This window comes from Tenrec ecaudatus, chromosome 13 (genome assembly GCF_050624435.1).
Source record: "Tenrec ecaudatus isolate mTenEca1 chromosome 13, mTenEca1.hap1, whole genome shotgun sequence".
Classification (NCBI taxonomy): Eukaryota; Metazoa; Chordata; class Mammalia; order Afrosoricida; family Tenrecidae; genus Tenrec; species Tenrec ecaudatus.
The window spans coordinates 24,126,729-24,149,189 of NC_134542.1; the positions used below are offsets into that span (position 1 = coordinate 24,126,729).

Consider the following 22,461-nt stretch of genomic DNA (forward strand, 5'->3'; position numbering starts at 1 on the left):
GGATTTCACCCACCTCAGATCAAACACTGCCCAGTGCTGAGCCACCTTCACGGGGGTTCTGTAGGAGCCCATTGTTAGTCTCTGTGTCAATCAAGGAGATGGTCTTCTTCTTTTTCAGTGACCTTATACTTGACCAAGCATGATGTCCTTTCCCAGCAATTGGTTTCTCCTGATAAGATACCTCAAGTATATGATCTGGTCTGCATCCCTGAGCCTCCTCCACCCTCTGCTCCTGGATCTGCTTGCTCCTGCCCGAAGCCTCCACAGCTGGGACTGACCAGCCTCCCCACCGAGGTGAGTCATTGACTTGGATTCCCATGAACATGTTCCCCTGGTGGTGCTGGGGTGAAAGGGTTTTTGGTTTGAACCCACCACTGGCCCTTGGGGAGAAAGATGTGGCCGTGGGCTTCCCTGAGGGGTGCACCTTGGGGACCCACCAGGCAGCTGTGTTCTCTGTCCAGGGAGGGTGGCTCTGAGCCAGGGCTGGCTGCAGGGCAGTGGGGTGGCTGAGCCAGGCCTCCTGGATTGGCTTTAAGGGGCTCACTCACACTCACTGCTAAAAAAAAAAAAAAAAAGAAAAAGAAAAAAAAAAAAGATACCTCAAGTATATGAGACAAAGCCTAGACATCCTTGCTTCTAAGGAGCTCTCTGACTCTACCTCTCCCAAGACAGACTCATTTGTTCCACATTACTTTCCCTGTTCTTCACCAACACGACAAGTTTTGTTGTTGCTGTTGTTGTTGTTGTTGCTGTTGTTGTTGTTGGGTGGCATCCAGTCAGGTCTGACTCAGAGTGACCCTATGCACATCAAATTGTACAAATGAGATAGATAGCTAATACAAATTAAGATCCTATTCAATCTTTATGCTTCTTGACTTTTAAAAATTGGCATTTTATATCTGCCTAGTTTCCCCATTATGAGAAAAAGTAAAATGTCTAAGTGTGTTCATTTTAAATCTTGAAGCCTGAGAGTCATGATGCTGTCTTTCTCAGAAACATGCCATTGGCATCATCAGATGCTGGGTGAGTGCGTGTCATATGTGACTAAATGGCCAAAGGAACAAGGTAGCAAATGAGAGAACAGCAAAACAGTCAAGGTAAAAGGTAAGTCATTTGCCAAAGCCCTCTAATTCCCTCCTCCGCAGCATCCAACTCATTGGTAACTCCCTTGACACCTCCATCTCCCAAATTCTTTGTTAACTCAAGCAAACCGTCTTTAACATGATAATGGAGTCTATAAAAATCTCATTCCATTTCTTATAGGTAAGTGTCATTAGAGTTGGGGAGAGGGTAGGACTTGAGATTTCTCCACCGGATCCTAAAGAGAGATGATTAGAATGTGGGGGCAGAACCTGTAGTTTGTTCATTGCGGTGTCCCCAATACTCACGGCCATTTTTGCTAGGTGATCAATAACTAATTGCTGGCTTACTCACTGACAGAAAGAATAATCAGATGCTGAGTTCTTAATGGTTGCCGCTGGCTCCAATGCTCCACAGGTTAAAGAAACTCTAATGTTGAAGGTCCCTCCAGACTGCAATAAAATGATGGGGGGGGGTTGCTGCATTGTCTTAGAGGGACAGCCCTTCCTTGCTGTGAACAATAGACGACAATGACGGTTGTCGGACCTTTGGAGTGGCCTGGTAGAGTGCAGCCAGCTCCGACCATGTAAGTGTGATAGCAGTCCTGTCTATCATGCAGGCCTCTGTACACACTACTAGAAGCATAAGAAGACTCTGTGGCCTGTCACCAAGCAAATCTGGGTAGGTCTAGACATAAATATTCATTAGAACCTCCTTCCACCTCCTCTTAAACACTACTCTATTGAAATGGAGATTTTGACTTTTAGAATAATGAAGAATATAAAAAGCCTTTCTTCTTAAAAAATGGACTAATAAAATGGTATTCCTCTGTTTTCATTAGGATTAGTTGTTCATTTTAAAGCAGGTGTCAGCTGACTGGGCTTGTTTTCGTCAGCAACGCGCCCATCTTTATGGGGGTGAAATAACTGCTGAATAATGTGCTATATAATGTCTTTATATTCAGTTACTCATCAATTAAATGCAGCCAGAATCGTATTCATTTTGGTGCCTTAGTGAAAGCTTGGAAGCATTCTTTTGTCTTTGGTAAAAATATGAGAGGCCTTTATTCTGTGCTCCATTAGTTAGAAACTCATTAACACACCACCTTCAGTCCCCTTTCCAACTCTCAGGCTTGTGGTTCCTACCCAAAACCGGAAACGATTAAGTTGGTAATTTTAAGGATTCGTGCGTCCCTGTTTACGCAGTCATTTTTTCATTAAAGGTTTATTTGTTGTGGGGAGAGGGCCTGCATTCCTTTCAGATAAAACTAGATGATGTAAAGAGAATAGCTGCTTTCAGAACAGGACCATCCGGAAGACAGCAAAATTTTGGTTTGGTTTTGCCTTGTTGGGTTCTGTTTTCCTCGTGTGTTCTTTCTTTATTTTTTGCCCTTGAATGAAATTGTCCAACCCCTGGACTAGCTAGATGCCGTCCCACTGAAACAAGGAAGCCACAAGAAGAGGGCTGATTTCCTGTTGCCCCTACCTCTCAAGCTATGATGATAAAATCTAGCTTTGGTTTGTACAAAACAGGTGCCCTGGTGTTTTCAGTTCAGCATCTCTTGTGGAATGCAATTACAGCATTGAATGTCTGCATAATCTGATTGGCTTTCATTGTGCATCTATCTCTGTTCAGAAATTTGCTTCCTAATTACTGTGCTAGTCAGTTGGTCTTTGCTACATTCCATTGAAAGAGGGTGATTTGGTTTCTCAATTCATCACACAATATTGTTTTTTATTACTCGAAACTGTATGGTGGTTCCTTTTTCTGTTTGTTTTGTTTAAAGGGGACGTTTAAATTTTACTTGAAAGCATTTAAAGCGGTTTAATTGGAATTAATCTACAAATCTTGCATTAAAAAATCATCTGTAATAGACTGGTAAAAGTACCATTGCAGAAACCAAAAGAGTTTCGTTGGAATAAAATCACACTTCCTTCTTAGCAACTTTCGTATTCAAAGTCAGTGGTTAGATGGGACATAAGTTTGGGGAAGATCATTGTTTTCTGTCTTTCCCTCTCTCTCCAGTCTTCCTGGATGCCTCGTGTGGCTTTCAATGGCAGAGATCAATGCCACCTATCACTTTCTTAAACTGGGACATGAACAGGTGACCCAATCGTAGCAAATGTGACCCACAACAAAGTTTTCTGGGAAATCTCTCAGAAAACATTTCCTTCCTGTTAAAAAGTAGTTGGGGGTGGGGGGACACAACCACATTGCTGCTGAGTTGGTTTCAACTCAAAGCTTGAGACTCTCTAGGACAGCACAGAAGTGCCCCATGAGGCTTTCAGGACACACCCTCCTCCTCCAGGAGCTAATATATTCAAATGACTCTACTACCAGGACTCCATACAGAGATTAGAGGGAGATGACTGTCCCGCTTTGACGGCCAGATGTTGCCTTGTCTGCACGTGATACCTGAAAACACCTACCCACTTAAAGTAAACCTTACCTATAGTTTCCCCCCCACCACCACATTATAACAGAAAGTTCATATCTTTTCAGACTCTAATGGCTAGTGACACTTTATTCTTCACCTGTGGCATTGTGAATCCAGCTGGCGTTCTTTGTTCAGTGCTTTGTTGGTTGGCCTTTTCACTTGGGGGCTAGGCTGGGTGAGAGTGTCTACATCGACCAAGCAAGTGCTCGCATCTTGGAACAGAGAATGCTGCTCCTCTCTCGGAATGAACGGAGACCAGAAAGCAGGCGCTCGTGCCCCCCAAAAGCAGTATTTCATCGGGCACTTCTCCCATGTGCTCAAAGTGCTGACCTAGGATGAGCTGGGACCCCAGACACTGGAGACACTGTCGCCGGGCTCTGGAAGGTCCTAGAGTACAATGTCATTGGAGGCAAGTACAACCAGGTGTGACGGTGGTGGCTGTTCCAGGTGCTGGGGGAGCCCGGGAAGCAGGAGACTGACAGTGTGCAGTTGGCCCGGACCGTGGGCTGGTGGGCCCAGTTGCTCCAAGCTTTCCTCCTGATACTGGATGACAGAACGGACTCATCCTCACCCGCCGGGGGAAGCCCTGCTGGTGCCAGAAGCCAGGCATGGGTCTGGATACCATCAATGACGCCATGCTGCTGGACTCCTGTGTGTATCGCCTGGTGAAGCTCTCATGCCCAGGGCAGCCCTGTTACCTGAACCTGCTCCAGCTCTCCCTGGAGGATTCCTATCTAGCTGAGATGGGACAGGCCCTGAACCTCATCACTGCCTCCCAGGGCAATGTGGATCTCAGCAGGTTTATTCCAAAGAGGTACAAATCCATTCCCAAGTATAGGACCGCGTCCTACTCCTTTTAGCACCCCTTCGCTGCTGCCATGTCCATAGCAGGCATTGATGGGGAGGAGCACGCTAAGGCCAAGCGGATCCTGCTGGAGACGGGAGTCTTCTTTCAGATCCAGGATGATGCCCTGGACCTCTTTGGTGACCCCAGTGTGACGGGAAAGGATGACACTGACATCCAGGACAACAATGCAGCTTGCTGGGGGGTCAGTGCCTGCAGTGGGCCTCTCCGGAACAGCGCCGGGTCCTGCAGGAGAATGACGGGCAGAAGGTGGAGGCCATGGACTGAGATGGAGCTGCAGGCCGTACGAGAACGCCAGCTTCTGCCGCCTCGTGAGCCTCGGCGAACAGTGTGCCCTGCCGCTGCCACCCCCCATCTTCCTGGGGCAGGCACACAAGGTCCACACACGGCAAAAGTGACCTGGAGCCTGGGAGGGCAGGCCTCAATAAATTATTGTTTAACAACAACAAAAAAAGAGTTTCTACATCAAATACAACCCAGAACTAGAAAACACTGACCTCTGAAATTTATTGATTTTTTGCTTCTACCTCCTCCTCCTGCTCCTGATTCTTCTTCTTTTAGAAAAATCAAAATCTTGCTTAACTCTCAAGTACATTCAATGTATACAAATAAGCCACTGATGTTATTTTCTTAAATGTGCCCTGCTGTTACTGTTTGACTCATTTCATTTCAAATACACCAAGAGAAGTTCATTCTCATTCTTCCTGGTGGCAGAGTGGTTATGGAATTGCGTTGTTCTCTGCAAGGTCAGGCGTTTGAAACCACCAGCAGCTCATTGGATGAAAGATAGGACTTTCTACTCCTGTAATGAGTTACAGTCTCAGAAACCCTCGGCCAGTTCTGCCCTGTCCTACAGGGTTGCGATGAGTCAGGATTGACTTTGATGTCAGTGAGTTTGATTTTGGCTTTTCACCAACAAAACAAGTGAGTAATATAGAAATGTGTAGGCCTAGCAACTCTCCACAGAGCAAAGGAAAAAATAAAACTATCCACAAATCAAGTGTTACCTGATGTTCTGCAGCAAGGTCAGATTTGGGTGGAGAGACTGGCTTTCAGAAGAAAGTAAACAAGTTCTCCACTTTGGCTGATAGCCTCTATAAATGTAATGTGTGAGTGGAGTCACAGAAATGGGATAAGGATTAATGGAGAGAAAGAAACATGATTTTCACATTAAAAAGATTAGGGAAATCCCAATCTTTATTATAAAATATCTGTGAGCCTATAAAGATGATTTATAATACCAGAAAAGCTTTAGTTATGCTTTGGCTAATGCTCCTGGGAGGCTCAGAAAACATAATCCAATTTACTAGAGGTGTACAAGAGAGACATCCTTTAAAATAATTGCTATTTTAACTGTAGCCTTCACGGAGCTATCGGCATCTAACCACAACATAAGGATTAACAGAAATTGGGAAACTGCTGCTTTAAAAATATGATCATTTCTCTGTGTGTCATATAGTCCTCAGCCCATGGCATGAAGAGCCAACAATAGAAAATAATTGTTTCAGCTCATGCGCACACCTTTCCTTGGCAGGAAGCAAGACAGCTTCTTCATTAAGGGGTTTTGACTCATCCCCCTGTTTTTTCTCTGGGAAAACAAAGCTATGCCCCTCACACATAGTTTTGGTTTTGAAAGCATGTCCTTCCTGTCAGGCCCCCTCCCCCTCTTGTTTTTAACCCAAAACTCCCCAGAAAATTCAGGAGCTTTTAGCCCCAGGATTAATTATGGTGCCAAACTAGAGCAATATGGAAGATGTATTTACCTGTCTGACTTTCCAGGCGGTGTTATTTATCTCTTAACCAGTAGAAAAACAGGTTTCATAGAGGATTTCGACATCGTGAATTATGCCTCAGAAAAACGTGCGCTCCAGCAATGTGACTTACATCTGCTTTCCTTTTATCCAATCACCACCCGAGGAATGTTGGTGTGTTGTGTGTTTGTTTTTGTTCCTGCTATTGTTGATTCTGGTTATCTGTTCCCTCCCAACAGCCAGTTTTACAACTTGTGTTTTAAAGTAGCATCAAACCAGAGTCGCATCACTCTGGTCTAGCCTTATTACTGATGTGAAGAACTTGTGTATGCATCCTAAGATAGCCTTTAGTCAACAGCTTCGAAGGGCTAGAAATTTTCCATTTCTGAAGGTCATTTCATGACCAATGTATTCAGAGATACTGGTTCACAATCGTGTGTGTGTGTGTGTGTGTGTGTGTGTGTGTGTGTCTTGGCGAGTGGTCAAGGGGTTCTGGACAGCTGAAAGAAAACTTTAATATTTCTAAGCTTCTACAGTTTCTGACAACAGCCAGTGAGCAGATGCCAATATGGAAATTTTCGAAAGACGCTCATGATGGTCCTGTTTAAATCAGGGCTTCAAACCAGTTCAATCCAGTTCTGCCCCCTGCTGACAATTTGCATTTCCTTCCCAGATACACTGAATGAAAATCTATATTTTAACAAGATCCCCAGTGGTATGCCAGTTGAAAACCCCAATTTCAATATACAGATATAGTTCAACTCTACTGATCAGCTGACTCAGCGTAATAGTCTGTCATTGAATGGTTACGAGATAGTTGATCAGTAAATATTGAGGTTTTTTGTTTTGGGACTCTAGAGAACCATTTGAATATAACACCATGCCACCCTGAATGTACCCAATCTGGTCTAAAAAGTTTGCTCTTTACTAGTTACTAAAGCAGTGGTTCTCAACCTTCCTAATGCCCTGACCCGTTATTACAGTTCCTGATGTTGTGGTGACCCCCAACCATAAAATTATTTTCGTGACTACTTCATTACTATCATTTTGCTACTGTTATGAATCATCATGTAAATATCTGAAATGCAGGATATATTTTCATTGTTACAAATTGAACAGAATGAAAGCACAGTGATTAATCACAAAAACAATATGTAATCCTATATTGTGAACTATTTATTTCTAATTACCAATAAATGAAATTTTGTCTTGAAGCATGGTGTAGCATGGGTAACAGTCTTCACACTGGGTACTCGTATGTGGGCGTATCTGCATGTGGGCGGACCCGCCTGGAGACGGATAGAGGAGCGGTGTCTTGGTTCCTAAGACCATCAGAAATGTGTTTTCCATCAGAAATGTGTTTTTCGATGGTCCTAGGTGATCCCTGTGAAAGGGATTGGGAACCGCTGTACTTAAGGAACCTGGTGGTGTAGTGGTTGCGTGCTGGACTGTGATTCACATGGCTGGCAGTTTGAGACCACCAGCACTTCCCCAGGGAAGACTGGGCTATCCACTCCCCTAAACAGTTACAGTCCTGGAAACCCACAGGGGTGGGGGTCACAACTGAGCGAACGTTGCCTATGGCAGCGAGTTCGGTTTTATGAAGTTTACTAGCTACTATGTGTCCATGAGAAGCCCCTGGGTGGTACAAACAATCAATCACTTGACTACTACCCTGAAGTTAATGCTTCAAACCCTCCCAAGGACCCCTCAGAAGATGGATATGGGGATGTGGTAGGTCAGATCCTTGAAATCCATGAGCAGTTCTACACTCAACACATGGGGCCACCATGGCTCAGAATCAACTCAATGATAACTAATAACGGTGGCAAAGGTTACTAACATGTTCACAGTTTAATAGGATGACAATAAAACCATAACAATATCCAGAAATGTCCCTAATAGAAGCTACAAGAAAGGAGCTATGAGACATGTAGGAGGTCAGGTGAGAGGGGGGAAAATATCTCCCAGTCGGAGGGTCCATTTGAGTCCTAAGAAATGTAAGGTGTTCAGTTAGATGAACATAACAGCATTGAGAGATGAGGAGGGAAAGTAGTGTAATATGAAGCTGTGTGTTTCAAAGCACGGGCAAAAAGGATCCTAGAGTGTTCGGGGTGATGGGAGAAATGCAAGAGAAGACCGGAAAAGGCGAGAGATGATGATGGGTCACTGAGATATAAGTAAGGGCCATCTAACAAAGATCTGGGCTCAGGGGTGGGCAGCCCAGACCTGTCAGTAGTACAATCAAACAGGCTGTGTGCTCAGATTTAGTTAATGTTGTACTACTGCTGACAGTGGCCGTCTCCTCTTTGAACTTTCGTGAGTGGTGACCCTTGAGACCATAAAGCATGCGTTTCAGGAGAGGTGACGCATTTAAGATGGGTGTTTGCTATTTCTTGTGATTCCGTTCCCACACAATGTAGATGGTAGCGCATCATGAGCCCTGGTTACAGTTACATGTTGGGTTGCTAACCACAAGGTCATCACTTCAAAACCACCAGTCACTCCACAGGGGAAATATTTGGCTTTCTGCTCTCACTATGATTTATTGAAACCCACAGGGGCAGTTCTGCTCGGTCCTACAGGGTCACTATGAGTTGGAACTCACTTGGTGACAGTGAGTTTCTTCTTTCTCTTTTTCTTTTTTTGGTTTATGATAACCCCATGAACACAGAATGCAGGGGGACCCACAGGCCATGGAAGTTCAAGACTCAAAGTGAGTACAAGGTATGCAACATCTCCAATTTATCATCAGTGTTGCTGACTGACCTGAGAAGCAGGCTTCCTAGTCAAACCATAGTCGCTTCAGATAAAGAAAGAAATGGTGTTGGGAGAAACACCAGTGACAAGGACGCTTTAGCATATCCTTTCTTACTCATGGGAATGTCTTATATCAATCTTATGATGACTTAAGGAGCCTTGCTGAACTCTCAGGTAGGCATTGGATTGCTAATCACAAGGTGAACTGTTCAAACCCACACACTGTTCTCCAGCAGAGAAATGAGGCTGTATTGGGGTGGAAATGAGCTGGAATTGGCTTAATTACAGTGGATTTGGTTTTATGATGGTTTAGAAGGACAGGGTAAAATGAAGCAAGCTTAGAACTCCCTTTTTCGGACCTTCTTTATTTATGATAAACTGCAGGTAGAGAGTGTTTGTGGTATGTGTGCATGTCAGGAAATAAAATAGCAATTAAGTTGGTTCTGCACAGCAGTGCCAGATATGCTACAAATTGTGTAATTTTGGTATTTCTACATATTTCTCAAATTCAGGCTATTTAATTTCTATCTAAAACTGGCATTGTACAACATAAAGATGAATGGTAAAATGTATACTAATAACTAGAATTTTTTATTTACTTCAAGTAACTTTAAAGAACAAAGATATCATGATAAATTAAGGGAGAAACCACAGCAAAAAGGAAAAAGAAAACTTTATATGTTAGTATTTTTCTTTTAGCATGTTAATAACATGTTCCCCTGGTTTTTAAACATAGCCTCATTCTTTAGTGGACCTACAAAGTACATATCCCTGCCTGCATGACAAAAGAGGAGTCGCAGAAGCGAATAAAAAAGTGAATTAGCATGGCCAGATACATGTTGTAGAAAGCTTCCTCTGGAGTTGGGGGCCATTGGTTTTAGGGACTTTCACATTGGAGGTCCTGTGACAAAGCTCACTCAGTCCTTAAAAGGAGAGTAAGAGGATTTAGTCCATGTGGGAGGAAAAATAAAAAGATACTATATTCAAAGGCAGGAATACACCAGCCTGCATAAGTGAGGATTGATAATTCCAGCTGAAGAATTTCAAACAAAAATAGATATAATCCAGGCAGCAAAGACATGATCATACTGTCATATGATTGATTCGTCTTTGTTAAGGCTCTAAAGGCAATGGGGTAAGCATGAGGAGTGGGCCTCTATGGGATAATTGAGTACAGTGGCTTACTCTGATTGAGTTCAGGAACTAATTAGATGTTTTTCATCATAGTTCCATAATCTTCAAGTGGATCTGAAAATGTCCCTGATAGATATTTAAACCACTTTAACCAGCTGTCTCAGGAAATTGGGAAAACCATCTTGACACCAACACTTCATGTCTCTGAAACAGCTTGTTAACCAAAAGCCCTTTAAATTCTCCAGGAAACCTTTGAGGCCAACTCCTACACCCCTTTAGCCAATTCTCATTATGACTTTCTTGTCACCAAGACATATTTCTTGGGTCCACCTTTACGAAAAAGCATAGCTGTGACAAGATCCCCTTCATTTGAGTATATTTCCTTCATACACTGGTTTGCTCGTATAGAAAATTATTTCTCAGTTGTTCAGACTTCTAGCAATGAACATAGCCAGTCAACAGGAGCTCGTCAGAGGTTTCAATTGACTGCTGGATGGACCAAAGCCCACATGAAGTCCCAGGTGCAGCCAAAAGGACTCGTTTAAATTCATTTAATTTTGGTCAAATGGCTTTATGACCTTCTACTTTACAGAGACAAGGAATCCAATTAGGATGACAGCAACAGGAATATAGCAAAGGACATTGAGAGAAGGAAACTGTAGCATAAATAATTTAATTTTACCTAAAGCAATGTGGTCTTGGCCTTGTCCCTTGGGACTCTAAATCATGATAATTTCCTCAGTAATTGAGGTACTTTTATTATATAAAACCTTCACACCACATCTGAGGATTTGTGCTCAGGAATATGAGCAATGACCAAACCGGAAAGATCAACTGGTGATCCGATACCAACTAACCCCAGGAGACATGACTTACCTATCCCAGTGAGACCTCAGTCACGGTCATAGTAAGGACTGAGAACAAACAAGGCTGTGAACGTGGAGCCTCGAAGAGCTTCCGAGTGGAAAAGGGAAGATCATGTATGTATATTCTTTAGGATGTGGAAGCTTTGCGTAGGAACCCCACCCCCACCCCCAGGTTCCGCCTACTCTGATTTACATCCTTTCATTATAATAAATCTGTAATTAAAAGTATAGTAATTTCTGTGAGTTATTCCAGAAAATTATCAAGTGCAAATAAAGAGTGGTTTGCAATCTAGTGCTTGGCAGTCCGATATTTAGCCCACTACGCCAATAGGTCTCCTACTCCAAAAGATGGGAGTATCCTTTGGACGGTGCTCTCGGCGCGGCCTCTGTTTGACGAGGGGCACAGAGGAAGGGCAGCATGGAAGGCTGGTGGTAGCGAGTGGGAAAGTGGAAATTTGATTAATCTTCAACATTTGGAAGTGAGTTGATTTTGATTCTTGTGCACACACAAAAATTGCCAAGATTTATTGGCATGGCAGCCCTGGTAGTGAAGTGGCTATGAACTGCATGGTCATCCGTTTCAGCAGTTCGAAACCACCAGCAGTTCGTAGGGAGAAAGGCTGGGCTGTCTAATCCCCTAAACAGTTAAAGTCTTAGAATCCCACTGGAGGTCCCCACAAGTGAGTTTGGTTTGGGTTTTGCTACCTGGGAGTCCTGATGGCACAGTGGTTCCTTGCTGTGCTGCCACGCACAAGATCAGTAGTTTGAAACCACCAGGAACCCTGCAGGGGAAAGATGAGGCTTTCTAATCCCATGAAGAGTTATAGTCTCAGAAACTTACAGGGGTGGTTCTACCCTCTCTACAGGCTCAGAATCAACTCGATGGCAGTTTTTATTGGTTTGCTTTGCTATCTATGCTATATAGAAATTAAAAGTTCTTGAGTTTTCAGAATTCCATATCTCAGTCAGTGTTTTGGCATCTGTCAACTATTATGAATATTTAGCCACCATAAAGACCACAAATTTTAGTTAAACTTAGACATTTACCACTGCTTTTAAATAATAACATCCCCATTCACCTCCCATCTGTGAATTTATCAGAAAAATAAGGTCATTACAGATAAAATTAATTAAGGTGAGTCAGAAGGGTCAATCACCCCTGCCTGGGAGCTCAATCCAATCCCTGTGGAATAATCCGAGATCACTCTAGCGCAGTGGTGGTGGCGGGGCCAGTTCAGACCTTTCCATTTTTAAATACAGACAGTCCTGTGTTGTGAACAAATGAAAGTCCAATGTAGGGAAAACTTCAACTTGCCCCTTAGTGGTAGTCACTTTGCCTTCACTTTGAAATCACTGAATGAACCCCTACGAGAACAAAATGATTCATCACAATCGCTTCATTCGCTGCAGACTCAACTTTTTTTTACTCATTTGAATTGAGGGCTCCTACAACTCTTATCACAATCCATACATCCATCCATTGTGTCAAGAGCATTTGTACATTTGTTGCCATCATCATTCTTCAAATATTTTCTTTCTACTTGAGCCCTTGGTGTCAGCTCCTCATGTTTCCCCCTCCCTCCTCCACCCTCCCTCCTGCATGATTTATAGATTACCATAAATACTCCTATATAAGCCTAGTTTTTCTGCACATTTTTCAGGTCGGCTTATACTCGAGTATATACGTATTTTTTTTCATGTCTAACACTAACCAATGTCTCCCTTCACCCATATTCTGTTGTCTATCCCCCAGGGAGGGGGTTATATGTAGATCATTGTGATCAGTTCTACCTTTCCCCCCCGACCTTTCCCATACCCTCCTGGTATCACTACTCTCATTATTGGTCCTGAGGGGTTTATCTGTCCTGGATTCCCTGTGTTTCCAGCTCTTATCTGTACCAGTGTACATGCTCTGGTCTAGCCAGAGTTGTAAGGTAGAATTGGGATCATGAGCGTAGTGGTAGGAGGAAACATTAAAAAACTAGAGGAAAGTTGTATGTTCCGTCGGTGTTATGCTGCACCCTGAGACCCTTCTGTAAGGGGATGTCCAGTTGCCTACAAATGGGCTTTGGGACTCCACTCTGCACTCCCCCTCATTCACAATGATATGAGTTTTTGTTCTTTGATGCCCGATACCTGATACAATCGACACCTCCTGATCACACAGGCTGATGTGCTTCTACAATGTGGGCTTTGTTGCTTCTCAGCTAGATGGCCGCTTGTTTACCTTTAAGCCTTTACGGCCCCAGATGCTATATTTTTTGATAGCCAGGAACCATCAGCTTTCTTCACCACATTTGTACCCACTTTGTCTTCAGTGATTGTGTTGGGAAGGTGAGCATCATGGAATGCCAGTTTAATAAAACAAAGTGCTCTTTTGTTGAGGGGATACTTGATTAGAGGCCCAGTGTCCATCTACTATCTTAGTACTAAACCTATAAATATATGCACAAAGATCTATTTACCCATCATCATATAAAATATATTTGCATATGTACATGCCTATATGTATACCTTTACAAATGCCCGTTGCCTCCTAGTTCTTTTCTCTATTTCCTTTTGCTTTCCTCTTGTCCCACTATCATGTTCAACCTTCATTTGTGTTTCAGTAATTCCTCGTGGCTACATTTCCCTTGATCAAGCCCTAAAAAGCCTCTCACACTCTCCTGGCCATCGATTTTGGATCACTTGTTGTTCCCTTGTCCCTGGGTTTGTTAACACCCACTTCCTTTCCCCTACCTCCCCCTCTCCCATGTCCCCGTGAAAACATCTGTCCAGTTGTTTTCTCCTCCAGATTGTTTAGCCCGCCTATCTTATCTAGATAGTCCTGCAGAGATAATAATATGAACCAAAGGAAAAAAAAGACAGAGCAAAACAAAGCAACAAAAACAACAACAGAAACCAATGACAAAAAAAAAAAAGAAAAGTCTATAAATAGTTCAAGGTCTGTTTGTTGACCTTTAGGAGTGTTTTCTGGTTGAGTCTGATGGGGTGCCATGCCCTGGCCCCAACGTCTATTTTTGGTATTCCCTGGGGACTTCATTGTTCTGTTCCCCTTGCTGTTCTGTTGCATACCCTTAGTCTTTCACCTCAGTGTTGTGGGGTCAGACAGTGTTGCGGGGTCAATTCCTGCACTGTGGAAGACACAATTTTTAAATCAATGAAAAAGTATCAAGCCTTTTCTTGAGCTAAAGTATGGCTAAATAAGAAATATACACACCTGTTTTGACTTACTTATAAAGTCCACTGAAAGAATTAAAGATATAGGTAGAAATGAATCTCATTCACAATCTAAGGTCTGCCTGTACTTTCCTAAAGGCAGAATATACTGATTTAGTAAAATCCAACTCCAATTCTCTGCTGCCTTATTTAAGATTCAAAAGTACACCTATTTTTCTTATCTGTTTACGGAGATATTCGTGTAAAGATTCGCATCTAACAAAGGCATGTTAAAGAGGAGAATTGTAGCTATTACTTACTTTCCCTTGGGAAAAACATTCAGCACATGAGTATTTCAGAAAGAAGAATTTTTGTGTACACAAAATGGAACGTTTGTAAGTTGCTTTGGTTCTCATACAGGAAAACAGCACCAAAACCTGGTCTATGCCACAACAAGGTTCTCATACTTCACTGGAGATTTTTCTCAAGGATCTTCAGCAAGTTGTTTACTTTTCCCATAACCTACAAGTTCTATCACCTGAGCTCTACTATCGAGCATCTAGCTACATCGGAGTCCTGTGGCGTTAGACAGACTGCACCACCTGCAACTGTTAGGGGGCAAGCACCCCTGTTTTTATTAGCCTTTTGCTACCTTTATTTAACATTCTTATCGATTTGCTTTATTTTTCCATGTTTCCCCTCATTACATTTTTATATTGACGCCACTTATTACCTTAATGTCTTTACATCTCTGACTCAGGACTGTGATTATGTGTTTGTTTTGCTGTCATCTATAGCTTCTGTACCGTTTTTGGTTCTTTCAGGCATTCCCTGCTGACATTTGTTCTTGCACTGTATTTTTATATTTTCTCCCAGCCTTTAGACTGGCTCAAAACAGTTCAATCATGGCACATGCTGCAAAATCAGAATGGACCAAATTTCATAAACTGTAGGTGTACTAGAACAATAGCTGGAGAGAATGACAGATCCAAGCTCTGAAATGTGAGACTTGGAAGAGGCTTAGTGAGTCCTGCTAGGAGCCTGACTCAGGAGGCTGAGTTATTGCCAGGTGTGTTTGTCTGGGTTCTCTAGAGAAGCAAAACTAGTAATAGATAGATGGTAGGTGGGTAGGTAGGTAGATAGATAGATAGATAGATAGATAGATAGATAGATAGATAGATAGATAGATAGAGATAGAGAGATAGACGCATGCATAGGTATAGGTAGATAGATAGTTATGGATATAAGTGTGGATATCGGTATAAGTATAGATAGAGGTAGAAATAGAGACAGAGATAGATATGAAGGAAGGAAGAAACTTATAAGACTGTGCTTGACCCAATGGATGGATGTATGGATTGTGATAAGAGTTGTATGAGTCCCCGATAAAATTATTTTTTAAATCCATTGGAAGTTATAAAAAAAAAAAGAAATTGGCTCATACAATTGTAGAAGCTGATAAGTTTACTCTATTTCAAATCTTGGGGTCAAAGATTAAGCTGGAGCCTTTTCTTGACTCAAGTAGGTACTAGCTTGACAAAGAGATCATTGGAAGACAAACCAGGAGGCAGAAAGACCACAGGCTGGTGGAGGCAGAGATGGATGAATCCAAAGGCAACCGGTGAGCTTACTGGCTGCAGAGTTGTGTGAAGTTGGCAGGCTATGTGGTAGGCCATTGATAGCTCCCAAGTCTAGCAGGCAATAGGATAGTCCATGGACTAACGTGCAAAGAACCGATGGTCAAGGAAACAGATTAAGGATCCATATCAACAAGAAGAGACAAATCTTCACACACAGTCTGCTTAAATAGGAGAAGGTCACATCTCCAGGCAATATCATTTCAATTGCAGCAGAACTGTGACCTGAATAAATAATTCTTTGACTCTTTCTTTCAATTATTCTTGCTGTTGATATAAGTGGAAGACAGATAGATGTATATTCCCTTTAAAAAATGTGATTATTTAATCAATCTTTAAGAGTTTTATTGGCACTTCATCCACATTTCATGTAATTCGATAGTTCAATCATACCAAGAAGAGTTATACAATCATCACGACAATCGGCTTTAGAACAGGAAATGTGATTATTTAGGCAGTAATAAGCTGACTAGCTCAAGGAGACCAATTTTTCTACCATCATTACAGTAGTCTTTGATGGATTGTTTGTCACTCACTTCAAAGCATCCTGTGAGCCACTGATGTTTTATTTCGAGGCACTCAATGTGCCAGTTTGGAGGTTTTGAAAAAGCTTTTTCTGGTCATGCACCTATTTTTAAATGCACATTAATTGACACTGGCCAGAAATAAGTACCAAGCTGACAAGCAGGAGTTCCCCATCGAGCTATGTAGCCTTCAGGTGAACTCATTAAGACTCTACTTTCTCAAGATGCACAGACATGCTTGGTTACTAATCTGCTACTCTATACTCAACATCATTTCTACTAATAGGAGTTAAAGATTCTCTTTCAGTGTTCTAGGAATAAACTGTTTACAATGTGCCTTTCCCACCCAGGTAATTCATAGTTTGTCATCTGCCTACAAGGAACACTGATTCTATTATGGGTTAAGCATTGGGTTACTAGCCACAAGGTTGGAAATTCAAGCCCATTATCTGTTCCATGGGAGAAAGACGGGGCCTCTGCTCCTATAGAGACTTGTAGCCTTAGAAACCCGAAACTTCAGTTGCTACGCATTGACACTGATTGGATGGCAGTGGATCAGAGATCCACATCCAATACTAGAGATGAGGCTATTGTACGAAAAACCTTCAAAAATTCATGGAAAAATCCTATTGTCCTTCCATTCCATTGTTTTGTCCACGAGCTTTTTGAAGCCTTCTTGTATAAAATCAAGAGACAACTTTCAGCCCCAAAATGGCTTTACAGGAATATGGTCGTGGCGGGTCATGTTTCTCAGCAGCAGTGGCCTGGCATGGAAGCAGTCGTGATTTGGAGAAGTAACGTGTTGTGGAGTGAGGTCTCCAATCTGTTAAATAAAGCCTAATTCAGTTGTACTGCTGGTGCTGGTGCTGGTGCTAGTGTTATTGTTGGCTGCTGGCGAGTCAGCCCCAACTTGCGACAGCACATGTCACAGACTAGAACTCTTTTTTAGGGATTTCTTGGTCATCTTGATGAAAATATGTTGCTTGGTCTTTCTTTCACAGAGCTGCTAGATGGTTCAAACTACCAACCACGAGGTTATCAGCTGATCACACATCACTTGCACCACATGGGCTCTGGTCACACCGATAACATTTGATTAGACAAATTAAGGTATCTCTTAAATACACAATGATATAACAAGTTATGGGTTTGTGTGTGTTTCTCTTAAGACAAACTGATTTTTGAGCATTTCTAGGAGTGTATTATCCATATTTCTTGGAAATCAATTGGGGTGTGCAGAGTGAGGTGACTAGGATGGGTGTGCCAACCCACAAAGCAAGAAATCAGAGTGTCTTCAGGGCAGGAGGCCTGTTGGCAGAGCAAGGTGTCTTGAACACCTACTTACAGATCTAAAGAAGTTTCCAACACTTGGCCAAGAAGAACAAAGCCCAGGTCAAGATAATCAAAGGGGGACAAGGTAATAAAGAACCAAAGAGCTGAGAGCCAGGAAGAGACCTGCCTGGGGGTCCAGCTGAGAAGAAGCTGACTGCATCCTGAGCCCTTCCAAATTCTAAATTGTCGTCTGTTACCTCCCTCATAAACGCCACAATTTTGAATCTTGTCTGTGAGGTCTATTTGACCACTGCAACAAATGATCGGGCCCAGCAATCGAGTGAGGACTGCTGGGGGAGGGGCCCTTGGTGTCAGAATTGACAGAAGAGTTGGAAGGCGGAGATGTGTCTGACCGCTGCCTCAGAGGACTCAAACTTGGGCCATTGGTGTGGATTCCCCTTCCCTCGTGTGAAGTTAGAAGAGGTCAGATTCCCTCCCCCTGCCATTTTTACAGCATGCTAACGGTTTTGACTGGTATGAATTGTAATTCATCTTATGCACATATCATATAAAATTATTTCTCACAGAGTTCAGAACAGCTCCCATTCCAACACACCAAAGCAAAGGCATCCCTTGGAAAATGATGAATACTTTAGTACTTTTATTTGTGCTTCTTAATTAACCAAAATAAGAAGCAAACTTCACATATTCTGGAATAAAGTATGTTTTGTCAAGCTAGAATAGCATTTTAATAAAGAAATATTTAAGTCCTTATTCTTAATTAGCATATTTTCTCCCAAAACCTATAATGTTGTTTTAAACATTAAGAAAAAATAGATAATCCTAATTATAAAAACTCACCTCCTTGACAGATCTACTGAGTTACAGAGAAACGTGAACTGGAGTCAAAGCAAGGCTAGATTTCTAAGGTACAGTAAAGATTTAGTATGAACCAGTCAGAGGTTATGTCAGGAAGCTGTGAGGAATGAATTGCAATTTATTGGTAACTGAGAAAATGGGATTCAGGTCACAGCAATATACTATAGATTGGTTCAGAGGTTGGCACTCTATTTAGTTCTGAATGACTACTGCAGAGTGGGGTAGAAAAATAAGAAAAAGAAAGGAACATCAATAGGAAGTTTGAAGAGTGATATGGGCCACTAAGGAAATGTGGGAGAGAGAAACTTTGGAAACAGAAGCTGGAGATGTAACACACAGGCAATACTGGAGAACCATGAATTGATTCAAGTATTTAGGTCAAACTGTTTTTGCATTCCTAGTTCTCAAACGTTTCTGATTGCTTACTTTTTTGTCCTGAGTTATTCCTTCAAGCAGGAAATGCTGTTTGGACTTGTCAAACCCAGAATCTCTGCCCACAGGCATAGGCTAAGGGTCAGCACAATTCAAACCCTGAACCATGGCTTCTCACCGTACATGTAAGTGGGCGTGAGGGCTGTCAGAGACCTTTGGAGTTCCTTGTCTAGGAGTGCCATAGAATATGTCCACCAGAGGTCCAGCAGGTGCTCTGATCAGAGTAAATCCTGACCTCCGACCATGTCGACCATAGCTTGGAAAATCAGCATCCTGGAGCTAAGTCGATGAAATCAGTATCCTAATTATATGGCTTTAGGATTACTCTAGGTTCTGGATTATATTCCACAAAATTTAGGAACACTTGCCATCAATTAAAGAATCAAAACGTGAGAGTATAGAAATTCATATCATCTTTTCAGCAATCCTGTCTCATTTCATTCGCGGGGAGCTTCCCCATTCGCAGGGGATGGCAGCTGAATGTGCTCTTTCTGGACACATTTGGGAGTCCCCCAGCCCCTTCTAAGACACAATTGACTGAGCATCTGAGAAAGCAGTGTTCAATCCGAAGATGTCTTCACTGTAGGACGGATCAAAGCAGTCACAGAAAGGAGGATCATCAAATAGACATGTAGCTAGAGTTCCTCTTTCAACATAATAGGCATAAAAGACCATAGAACTTCTCACCGAGACCAAATGAAGCCACCACATCTTTCAGAACATTCAACTTCCAGGTAACTATACGCAACCTAAAACTCTACTCCCCAGCCAAACTCATAAAACTCTGCTGGTGACATTTTCTCTGTCTGTCAAGATACACGAATATGGAGAAAGTGGGGAATGAATGGAAGGAAGAAAAGCTCAGGGCTGAGGAAGGACAGTCCAAACTGTCCACTGGGCCCTGCTGTGGCACATGCTGTTGAAAAGTGTTTTTAAAATCAACATCTTATGACAAAGCTCATGTTAAAACATGTTGATAAAAATAGGAAAAAAATAAAACATGTTGTTACTATAAACCCAAATGGTTACTACAAAATGCAAGGAGGTCACATTCAGGATCATAGGTGTCGATTGTTAAGTAAAATTATTTGATAGCTTTTATTCCAATTTGTCCATGTTAGATTGTTATGGAATAGCTGGCCATCTTTTTTCTGCATGTTTAATATATAGTATATTTCTATTCCTCAAGAAACGAAGCAGAAATTACAGATCTAAAGTGCTATATCCCCTTCAAAGTCGCTGCCTTGACAGGGCCTACATTCATTCCAGCGGGACTGCCATTGCTTAAAGCAGTTTTAGAACTCCTCTTGAAATTACTTTCAGAGCCTGAAGCTAATTTCTTTGACTATACTCAATAGTGGCAAATCTCCATCCTTTGACGGGGGATTAGATTTTTCAGAGATTGCCAAACGTCAAGACTAGTGAATAAAATAGTTGGTTAAATTGGATTGTACTGTTTTGGGTTTGAAAGAAGAAGGTGAGCTACAAAGTTATGAGCCTGATTTTCTCATGTAGTTCATAAACCACTTGGGGAAAGCAATTATAAAAGGGGATTTCCAAAAGCCGATTTTTAGGCTCCTCGGCTGTAAAATGAGTGGATGGCTATCACTACCTCACCTAGAAATTCCCTTTTAGCTTTATTATCACGACGCTAGAATTCATATATTTTTAAAATCGTTGAAATATTTGACTCTATTTTAAAGAAAAAATCTAATCTCAGCCAAGTTTTAAATTATTTTAATAAAAAACAGCTATTCAATATTTGTGGAGAATACTGGCATGTGTTCTGTTCTTAAATATCACTGGGGTCTGTTTTCCTTTTCTGTAAAATGAAGAAGAATCTTGGGTAGATGATGTCTTAGGATCCTTCTGTCTGTGCAGTTATACACACTATTGTACTAGTTATCTATGGACATTTAACAAATCATTCCAAACCTAGTTGCTTAGAACACATTTATTGCCTCATAGTTTGTCAGTCTGGACTCTGGGTGTAATGGAGCTGTGTTCTGTTTCTGAGTTTCTAACCGGCTGTACTCAAGGTAACATGTGGTTGGTAATAAACTTAAGTGATTGTTGAGAATATTCACTTCTTATGCACCCATTCTTTTCTCCTCCTCCTTCTCCTTCCTTCCTTCTCCTTCTCCTTCTTCTTCTTTGGATTTCACATACAGATTTCTTTCCCGACAACTTAGGAGGCTAGAAGTTCAAATTCAGAAGGCTTCCTCTCCATCACCTCTGGAGGAAGACTCTTAGCTCTTCAGATTCTGCTTCCTGGTTTCTTGGAGTTCTCCAGATATGTGGAATCTTTCTTTCCCATCTCTCCTTTGGTTTAATCTTTTTTAAATATTAAAGGAAAAAGACTCAAGGTACACCCACACTAACCATGCCACAGTAACAAAACAAAGACAACTCCTTCCCATATGGGATGATAACCATAGGCATAGAGATCAGGCTTTGCACCACATATTTGAGGTGAGGGGCACATAATTCCATCTATAAGTTTCCACATGGAGTTCTTGGGTGGCCCAAAGGGTTAAATGCTTGACTGCTAGCTGTAAGCGTGATCCTTCAAACCCACCCTGGGGCATCTCAGAAGGTGGACCTGGAGAACTCCTTCCAAAGGTCGCATGTTTGAAAACTACTATGGAGCAAAGCTATTCTGCACACGTGCGTTGTCATGAGTTGTTTTTTAGTCAACAGCAACTGACAAGTGCCCAACATTTTAGAGTTGATGGAAGTAGGGCAGCTGAGCATTGCTTACACTGCCCCCATGCCTCCAATCGTCAAAACAGCAAGCTCCTGGTTTGAGTTAGCTCAATGCAACAGGCAACACGTTTTTTATCCGATTTTTTCTCTTACTGCTCTCATAACATTCCATAGTTCAATCGCATCAAGCATTATTGTGCAATTGCTACCACAATCAGTTTCAAATATTTTCTTCCTTTTTGGACTCTTTGATAACAGTTTCCCTATGTCCCCCTCCTTCCCACCCAACCTCCCAGGAACTCTTATATATTTATTTATGTGTTGCCGGATCTTACACCATCCAATATATCCATGCACATACACTTCTGTTGTTTGCTCCTCTCCAGTGGTGTTATACAATCATCAATGATATCAGCTCCCCTCCCCTCCCACCACTCTCTTCCCAAAGACTCAGGGAACCATTACTCCTGTTACTGTTTCTGAAAGGTTATCTATCATGGCTTTCATCTATTGAACAATCTTAATTATAAAAATGAACATACACAAGTCTAACATGATTAATGAGATAAAATAAATAAAAAACCATAATAGTAAGGGGAATAAAATAAAAGCACTAGAGGATAGTTATGTGGTTCATCAGTGCTATACCACACCCTGGATTTGTCATCCCTTCCGGGTGGCCCCTCTGAGAGGGACTGTACAATTATCTTACAGGAGAGTTTTGGGTCTCCACTACACCCACACCTTTCATATCAATTTGGTTGCTTGATTTTGAACTTCTGATACCTGTTCCCATCAACACCTCATGATCATGCAGGTTGGTGTGCTTCTTCCTTGTGGGTTTTGTTGCTTCCCTGTTAGATGACTGCTTGTTTAAGTACAAGCCTTAAAGACCCCAAATGTTATATCTTTTAATAGCTGGGCACCATCATTTTTCTTCACCACATTTGCTTATGCAC

At 42.0% G+C, this 22,461-nt stretch overlaps 1 pseudogene; it reads left to right on the forward strand.

The window, feature by feature from the left end:
- The first annotated feature begins 3,761 nt into the window (after positions 1 to 3,761).
- On the forward strand, positions 3,762 to 4,780 carry LOC142424510 (farnesyl pyrophosphate synthase pseudogene; annotated as a pseudogene).
- The last annotated feature ends 17,681 nt before the right edge of the window (positions 4,781 to 22,461 follow it).